This window comes from Copadichromis virginalis, linkage group LG6, assembly GCF_057382275.1.
Source record: "Copadichromis virginalis isolate Kocher_CV1m ecotype Utaka linkage group LG6, C_Virginalis_male_GT1.1, whole genome shotgun sequence".
Lineage (NCBI taxonomy): Eukaryota > Metazoa > Chordata > Actinopteri > Cichliformes > Cichlidae > Copadichromis > Copadichromis virginalis.
This window is the reverse complement of record NC_140623.1, coordinates 9,966,011-9,975,523: the sequence shown is the minus strand read 5'-3', so window position 1 is coordinate 9,975,523 and position 9,513 is coordinate 9,966,011. Positions and strand designations below refer to the sequence as shown.

The following is a 9,513-nucleotide window of genomic DNA, read 5'->3' as shown; positions in this document are numbered from 1 at the left end:
GGGCTTCCTTCGGACAACCACATCCGGTTCAAAGGTCATCACATTAAATGGTAAATGGTAAATGGCCTGTATTTATATAGCGCTTTACTAGTCCCTAAGGACCCCAAAGCGCTTTACATATCCAGTCATCCACCCATTCACACACACATTCACACACTGATGATGGCAAGCTACATTGTAGCCACAGCCACCCTGGGGCGCACTGACAGAGGCGAGGCTGCCGAACACTGGCGCCACCGGGCCCTCTGACCACCACCAGTAGGCAACGGGTGAAGTGTCTTGCCCAAGGACACAACATTAAGACATAGCCATATCAATACATGACACCCCCCTTTTCCTTAGATTCAAACTTTAGTTGTAATAACTTTGATGTCTTTTTTTCCCCCAACATTGAACATTCTTCTTGTCTTACTTTCTAACAATTATATAATCTAAATGTCTCACCACACATGTACCTTTCTTTTTTCAATATATACATGTCGAAATACACATATGAACTTGAAACTTGCCAAATGTAAGTTACCTCTTCACCTTAACATATTATAGTTCATTTCACCACAAAATCACGAAACCTCTCGGGTATCTTTTTAGCCCTCTGTGATCTACTTGGTCTCTCTGGCCCCTGGGAGCCCTCTTGTGGTGTTGGAGTGAAGGTGTCAGTCTTTGTGGGTGTTTCACCTTCCTCCCTTTCAGGTATTGTGTCATAGTGTCCTTCTCTGGTCTCATTTGTCTCGTATTTCTTCACATGTGTGGTATTCCGGTGATAGCGAGCTCCTGTTGGTGATTCAATAATGACTTGGTTTCCAGTTCTGCTTACAACTTTGTGTGGTGTTGCGTTGAATGGTGTTGTAAACTTGTCCACTTTGTCTTGTTGAACCAGCACTGTGTCTTCCTATTTTTATTTATTTTTTATTTTTATTTTATTTATTTTTATTTTTATTTTATTTTTCTGAAATTACACACGTTACTAACGTGTGTAATTTCAGAAAAATAGCTCTACCATTGACCAATCTCACCTGTCCTAAGGTTATTTTTCTCACCTCCTATCACTTCCTGTTCCAACACATGGTTGTGTTTTTGTGTAGCTTATCTGGATAGCCGAAATAACTAAAAACTTATAGATAACTTCTTATTTCATAGTTTAATCTTCACTTGCTTCATCCGAAGCACACTCTCTTGTATTCACTCCCTGTATTTTTAGGAATTTGCTACCTTAGCTTAGCTAAGCCAAATAACACAGACCAATTAGTTAAACTACATGAATGTCTCAAAGCCATAAAGACCTGGATGACCTCTAATTTCTGCTTTTAAATTCAGATAAAACTGAGGTTATTGTACTCGGCCCTTAAAATCTTAGAAATATGGCATCTAACCAGATTCTTACTCTGGATGGCGTTACCTTGGCCTCCAGTAACACTGTGAGGAACCTTGGAGTGATTTTTGACGAGGACATGTCCTTCAATGCACATATTAAACAACTATGTAAGACTGCTTTCCTCGATTTGAGCAACATCTCTAAAATTAGAAATATCCTGTCTCAGAGTGAAGCTGCAGTTATTACTTCCAGGTTGGACTACTGTAATTCATTATTATCAGGATGTCCTAAAAACTCCCTGAAAAGCCTTGTAGTACCATATCACCCTATTAGAGCACTTCACTCTCACACTGCAGGCTTACTTGTTGTTCCTAGAGTATTTAGAAGTAGAATACGAGGGACAGCCTTCAATTTTCACGCCCCTCTTCTGTGGAACCAGCTTCCTGTTTGGACAGACACTATCTCTACTTTTAAGATTAGGCTTAAAACTTTCCAAAATATATAATTAGGGCTGGACCAGGTGACCCTGAATCCTTCCTTAGTTATGCTGCAATGCGGTGGGCTGCTGGGGGATTCCCATGATGCACTGAGTATTTCTTCTTCAGTCACCTTTCTCACTCACTATGTGTTAATAGACCTCTCTGCACTGAATCATACTTGTTATTAATCTGTCTCTCTTCCACAGCATGTCTTTATCCTGTCTTCCTTCTCTCACCCCAACCGGTCCCAGCAGATGGCCCCGCCCCTCCCTGAGCCTGGTTCTGCTGGAGGTTTCTTCCTGTTAAAAGGGAGTTTTTCCTTCCCACTGTCGCCAAAGTGTTTGCTCAACAGAAAGGCAGTTGTTAGAGGGTGAATGGCAGGAACACTGTGTCTGCTGCCTCTTCTCTTGCCTCTGTGTATCAGTGAGTATTCAACAACAGTTTCTATATTTAACTGCAGGTTCTTACTGCATAATTCTGTCTGTATAATATGAAAATGATTCAATGCATCGAGTTATGCCAAACCTCACAGAAACTGTGCACGCTGGGTATTCTGAATTGCTGCTCGGCACATATATGCAGACCACAGTCAGAGCCTTACCCTCTGCAGCTTGAAGTCACACAGAGGTAACCCACTCGCTCTCTGTCAGCACGCAGTCGCAGACTCGTGAGCGAGGTTTTTTTTTTCTTTTGTTTTGCTCTTCTACTCTTAAGAGCTCCATTAGCCACACAGAGGGCACAATATGTTCTGCATTGCTTCTCAAAGTTAGCATTGGTTAGTGATCATGGCCTGTTTTAGGTTTATAAATCATTGGTTTACACCACATTCCTCTGAATTAATGTCACAAATTGACAAACTGACAGTGAGATACAGTGAAGTGTGTAGAACATGTAATTCAAATCAGAGCACGAGCAGAACAAGGGCATGAAGCTGAGATCAAACTTCATTTGCTTCCATCTATAAGGTGCAGGTCACTGAGGTCTTCTGACAGAAACCTGCTGGTGGTTCCTCGTTCTAGGCTGAAAACCAAAAGAGACTAAGTGTGTCTTCAAGGCTGTTGGCTGATAATCTATGGAATGCACTAATATTACATTTGATCTCTGCGGTCTGAACATTTGAAAGAGCAGCTCTACTTATTTGTACAGGCTTAATTTTAGGTAGTGGATATTATTATTGTCTTTTAATGTTTGTATTTATTTTTATTGATTATTATTGTGAAGCACTTTCTCTATAGAAACATTTTACCTTCATTTCCCTTCTGTCACTTTATGAAAGCCAAAAGAGACGATAAGTAACTTTGCATAAATGTGTGGAGCTTTGCAGCTTTGCAGTTCATAAAGCTTCATAATGACACTATGTGACTATGCAGTGTCCAATATTCAAACTGAAATGCAGTCATTAGAGAGTGAATGGCAGCAACACTATGTGTGGTGCCCTTTTCTCTTTTCTCTGTATCAGCGAGTGCTCAGCTACAGTATCTATATTTAATGGCTCTGGTCCTCACTGTGTGTTTCTGCCTTACTTCTGAGAGCAGATATTTTACAGGTACAAAGAAAAACTGGCAGTGACCTGGTGGGCGGGGGATTCCTCTTTCAGGTGTGACGGCGAACACAGAGGTCGCTCTGCAAAAGAGAGTCATTGGAGGTGATGAATGTGAGCGACAGTATCATGTACAGCTCAGAGCAGTTTATCCACATGGACCTTCCAGCTTGTGTGGAGGCTCTTTGATCAGCGACCGCTGGATTCTGCAGCTCACCGTCTGAAGCCAGGAGGGTGAGGAGACCAGAGCAGCAACTAAAACTTGTTAACCCAAGGAATGTCTAGTAGCCATGTTTTTGCTATTCAGTAAAAAGTAAAATACATTCAGACAAGATGAGAAATAAAATATGGTGACCATCAGTAATCATGTTTTATGTTTGCTGTGCACATGCAGGACCATGTTTGCAAATCTAAGTGTGCATCAAGGGGGTCCGGAACAAGAAGTGCAGATAACAGCAGAAGCTGAGATCTATACAGACAAAGACACCAGCACAGGCAGAGTTCATGACATCATGCTGCTGCAGCTACTAGCAGCTCTGATGTCCATCCTATAAAACTACCTGACTGTGAGTTGTGGATGTTTCTGCTTCAGGTTCATGTGTTCTGACAGATACTGATACGTCGTGCTAACTTCAGTTTTAGATTCAAATGATACTTTGATGTTCCTGTGGCTCAAAGTTTCTTGCTTTGAAGTTTTTTTTCTTAAAGTTTCTTCTTGACCTGAGCTCTGTGCTGTGAAGTGAGTTCAGCATATGTAGAATATATTTCCTTTATCTTATCCCAACAGTGGGAATCAGGATAAGTACTCACAGGAAGCTGCTTATCAATTGAAAGCCCTGGTTATCAAGTTAACCAGGGCTTTCAATCCTAATGGATGTGGATAAACTATACTGGCAATGCAGGTTTTAAAAAGGAAGATAAAACTGTAATATTAGAAAAATATGAAGGGTTTAAATGCATAATACAGACTGAAGGTAACAGCTGCTGCAGAAAAACCAGTGTTGTGTGTGTGTGTGTGTGTGTGTGTGTGTGTGTGTGTGTGTGTGTGTGTGTGTGTGTGTGTGTGTGTGTGTGTGTGGAAAATTGCTTAGTAGTAAAAGCACTATATGAATGTGCAAGAACTTCAGATGCTTTGTTCAATAAGACTATCAGGAGGGACTATGCGCTTACCTGCTGCTCCTTGGCAGGTAGCTCTATGCCCTCCTGGGTTTTAATTGCACCTTAGAACACACATGCATCAACACTACAATGAGCGGGTGGAGGGAGGTTTGGAGTCTTCTCCCACCCCCGTTCTCTGCGGCCTGCTGGAGCGGGAGGGCTAGGAGAAGTTGGCCGTCCGACTGCGGTCTGGAGTGTGGGGCCTCCCTGCTGCTGCGGAGTCGGGGTGGTCTGCCTCTCCCCACCGCAGGGAAAAGGGTAACACCACCTGGGTCTGGGTGCAATTCCCCCCTCCAGGGGCAAGGGTACCTAGACCCGGTTTGTAGAGTACGCTTGGGGAGTGTGATCGTGTGTACAGCGTCTCTTTATGTCTGTCTCCACGTTGGTTGAGTGTGGAGTAAGTGCACATGAGAGCATGAGGGTGGGAATGGATGTTTGTGTCTGTGTGTGCCTGTATGTCTGTGTCTATATGTCAGGTTGGGTATCAGACGCCACCTCTCTGGGGACACCTCAGGCCCTCCAAGATTTGGAGGCCTATCTCCACCCACCACCACTTCCCCTGCCGGTGGCGGACTCCCTCAGGTGTCGGTGCGTTGGTGGTTCTTTGTGTCTGGGGGTGGGTGTCCAGGTACACACCGGCTCACTCCTTGGTGGCCGCTTATCGGGGCCTGGAGCCTGGGGCTCGCTCGGGCCCCTTCGGAGGTGGGGTGCCCCCGGCCTCTCGGCCTGGGGCTCGGTCACTCAGGCGCAGCTGGGGGCCGGCGGAGCTCATGGGCGCGTCACTGCAACTCCCCCTGGCTTCTGCTCCGCGGCTGCTGAGTGAACCCTCATCTGGGACTCTCCTCAGCTCTTACTGGAACAGTGGCGCAGCTGCCCCTCTGTTGGTCTTCCATGGTCTCTTGTGTTCTGGGGGCCTCTGGATGTCTGGAGTTTTGATCTCCTCCATACCCGCTTCACACCCTGGAGGACGGGGCTGTGGCCCCCCCACACTCCCTAGCAGATCGTTACATGGAGAAACCTTTGGAATACAAGCGCGCTGATCCACACAGGTATGTACACGGGTGTTCACTGCTCGTAGACCCAAATTACACCTTTCTTGGCCGCTACTTCGAAGCACATCTGTCCTGCGTGCTGCACAACAACATTGAATATTTAGTATTTACTGCTGTTTACACTTAGCTAGATTAATGCGATGGTGTTGTGTTTAGTATGTTGCTTTGTTTTTTTTGCTTGTTTTCTATTTTTCTCTCAACAGGTGATCCAGGAGATTTTTTTTCTCCCCCCCCTTTCTCACTGTCCCTCTCCCCTTCTGTTTCTCCTTTCCTTCCTCTTTCTTTCTTCCTTTCCTATCCCTCACTCATGTCTGTCCCGTCTGTAAAATCTGAAAATAAAATATAATAAATAATAAAAACAAAGATCGACCAAATGGACCAATACGGCAATGCCACGATGATCCATTTGGCAAAGTAAATCCATTGGGTATCCTTGTTGGTCTTCAGACAACAATTCTGATGGCTAAAGAACCAAATGGGACAGGCAAAAAAAAAAAAAAAAAAAAAGACAGCAAAAATCCTGACTGACATCACGACCTATCATTACACAGGAGAATCTGATGGATCATTAATCAAGTATTTCATTTAATTAATGTTTGAAAGACAGTTTCAGCTTTTATTCTGTCAGCTACAAACTTTCTGCTGTTTATTAGTTTAAGAGAAAATAAAACTTAATATAACAACAGAATTTAAACATAGGCTGCAAACTGAAAAATGTCTATGAAAAAATGCTATTGAAGAATTTTAGCCCCTCCCACTGTCCATGTAGTACAGTAGGAGGGTCTAAAGTTGAAAGTTTCAAGGGATCTTCCAGGAATGGTGATGCTGCTTTTCTGGACAAATGATCTCTAAGCTTGAACTTAACCAGAGGGATATAGTACAAAGAAAATTCAACAAGGCTTGGCTTACTTTGCGTTAGCTGGCTTGAGAAAACGTAAAACACCAGTCAGTGTCACGCCGCCGGGTATATCAACTTCTCTTTTAAGCTGTGCTTTCTGCTTCACGCTCCGTGCCCACGCATGTAACAAGGGCTGCTACAAGGCCCTTTAAAACAGGAAGTAGCATGTGCTGCAGTGAGCTTGAATGGTGTCCCAATGCGCTGAGCAAGCACAGTCCAAGCATGCTAGCCAGGTGTGGTGCGTGATGATAAAGTGGTGACTAAAACTCTATAAAGGACATAACTAATATAACAGCAGGTCAGGGTTACTCTTACAATTTTCTCTGGTAAGAAGTCAAAATCCTTCATATAGAACTCTGAAGTTACCTGGAGAGATGAGATCCTGCTTCATAGTACAGGCCTCAGGGCAACATTTCAAAGTTAACGTGCAAAACAATCAATATATGTATTTGTATGTAACTGACAAAAAAAGGAGAGAAAAGCGTCCAAACACTTCTTGTGTCATTCCAGAGTTGAGGTCGCAGGTTATGGTGCCACCACTGGACTAGCTAATGAGAAAAGAAGGAAGATGATTTTTAACAAATTTGTTGTATTAAGAAAAAAGAAAACAAACCATCCAAACTGTTACTTTATTAGTAAAGAGATGTTGCAGATATTTGTACTGAAATTGTATTTTTCTTCATTTCTAATGTGTTCAAAGCAAAAACAAGCTTTTCCTGTGAGCTCAGACCATTTTATTTCTTTCTGCTGCATTTCTGCATAAAATACAAATCTGCATCATTTTTTAAAAAGTGCTTTAAGCTGAACTAATTGTCCCTTTATTTCTAGAACCTGGTGAATCACCCTCTCTTCACTGTGCAGAGACTGAGGTTGTCAGCTGTACAGAGCTCAATGATATTTTACAGAAATAATTCCCCGAGGTCCACCGAGTCAGGAGCTATCAGCACTGGTTCTGTGGACAAAGTCCTGGGAAAGATATATGTCGAGTGAGTTTGCATGATCCCTCAGCTCACAGCTGCATTTATTAAACATTCAAAATACAGAAAGATTTTATAAAACTGGGAAACTGTATTTCTGTCTTGCAGGGAGACTCTGGTGGAGGAGTGGTTCATAATGGCAGGATTTATGGGGTCTCTTCTTTTGTGGGAGATCCAGACTTTGTATGCAGAGCACCGGCTGCCTTCATGGACCTCTGTGATCCTGAGTATGCAGATTGGATCAGGAAAACTATCAACCCATAAAAAGCTGTGAGGTGTGGATAACTGTAAACAAGCTGAAATAAATAATCTTTTAGAGTTTAGCTTTGGTTTCTTTTATTCTCTTTGATATAAGCAGTAGAGGATTTCAGAATTTCTGTGTTATTTGCCAAAAGACGTTTTTTCAGCTGCACCCACACACAGTTTCTTTAGATAACTTCAACTGCAGAAAGTAAAAACTCAGCATTAAGTTTCAAATGCAGTTTTAAAGATAATGATAATATGGTGGCCCTGAAGAAAACACCCGTCAATAGAAAAAGCTGCAAAATCCTGCAAAATGTAACAGAAGTTGAATAAAACACAACGGAAATAGAAAAAAATGCAACAGGGCTGAAAAACTGAACAAACAAACAAAAAACAAACACAAATTACAACAGAAATAATAACAACGATATAAAAAAAATAAAGTAGAAAAAAAACGTTCTCATCCTAAAACTTGGTGACAAAGTGGAACATGGTAAGGAAACACTCACTTAAGTGCTGTCATTACTCAAAGGTTCCTGATAATCATGCATGAAGTGATTTCTGGAGGGGAATGAAACTTAACTGAACTGCTCCCTGTGACATTTTGACCTGTCAAACGCAGGCGTAACTCCTGTTATTCATCGTTGTATTGCAGGTCTGCTGTGCACGACGTCTGTGAATCTGAGTAATTTGGTACAGATGAAGGAATAAGACTGCTCAGATGCTTTGGGTGTCACGTAATGATCCCTCAGGTTTGGGTGTCTTTGGTGCCCTTTGATTTCAATCTACCTGCACATTGAACAGAAATTCTGCCATGACAGAACACACTAATGCCTTTTCAAGGGAGAACCGATCCGAATCGGAGCTGTCAGCCCCAAGTTCTCTGCAGTCATCAAATCAAGCATAATCTGGTTTGAACAGGCTCCCTGCCTCACTGCAAAAGCCTTTTTACCAGCTGCTGTTTGACAAACTGCAAAGCCTCTGAAGAGACTTTAGAAAGGGGGAAAAAGGATACGACGAAAAAGCTGAACAAAAAGCTATCCATGCACTGTTTAACATTTCACTTGGAGCTTATTGACTGTATTCTATCTGTGGATTGCATTATAGCTTCTCTGAGAGCTTTGCTCCCTGAAGATTTTATGATCTGTGAACGCTGAGTCTCTCTTGTGGCTGTAAACCAGTCTGCTCAGCATGGCACTGCATGGCAGAGTTTCTCTCCATTTTTTTGAATCACCTTTGCTCAGTTGTGCTCCTAACTGGTCTCCTGAGTTTGGCTGTATTCCTGGACTTTGCCCTTTAGTTACTCTTCAGTCTCTTTGACACACAGGCTGCCAAATTTGAAATAACATTTTTAGTTTTGGAAAAAGAAGAGCGTGTCTAGCAAATTCTTGCACATCCTTGTTCTTAAATAGCACTTTTCTACTCAAGCACTCAAAGTACTTTATACACCTCATTCACCCATTCATACAAGCACTTTTCTGTACCTAAGTTCTTTCTATCTAACATTCATACTCTGATGGACACATGAAAGAGCAGTTTGGGGTTCAGTATCGTGTCCAAGGATACTTTGAGATACAGATCAGATCAGGCTGCGATCGAACCTCCAACCTTCTGATCGGTACTAATTGGACGTTTGCTGCTGCACATGTAGCATCACAGCTTAGAAGATGGTGGTGTGGAAATGTTTCCCCCATTAACAATTGACTAAGAAACTCTTAGTCAAGGGTTAACGTCACTAATGTCAGTATTTTCACTGACTCTAAAAAGGCACTGATCTTCATTAGATTAGATCAACATTGTTCCTTAATCCTGAGCTGTACAGGAAAATAGATTTCTGATACACATGTACAT

The 9,513-nt window shown here is 42.5% G+C and overlaps 1 long non-coding RNA gene across 2 annotated transcripts; it reads left to right on the top strand.

The window, feature by feature from the left end:
• The first annotated feature begins 1,755 nt into the window (after positions 1 to 1,755).
• LOC146707200 (uncharacterized) lies at positions 1,756 to 4,407 on the top strand. 2 transcript variants are annotated; one of them, XR_014920785.1, is made up of 3 exons: positions 1,756 to 2,217; positions 3,392 to 3,568; positions 3,729 to 4,407. It is a non-coding gene; the product is annotated as an uncharacterized LOC146707200 (long non-coding RNA). The 2 variants fall into 2 exon arrangements; XR_014920786.1 differs by having other exon boundaries at positions 3,330 to 3,568.
• Positions 4,408 to 9,513: the final 5,106 nt, after the last annotated feature.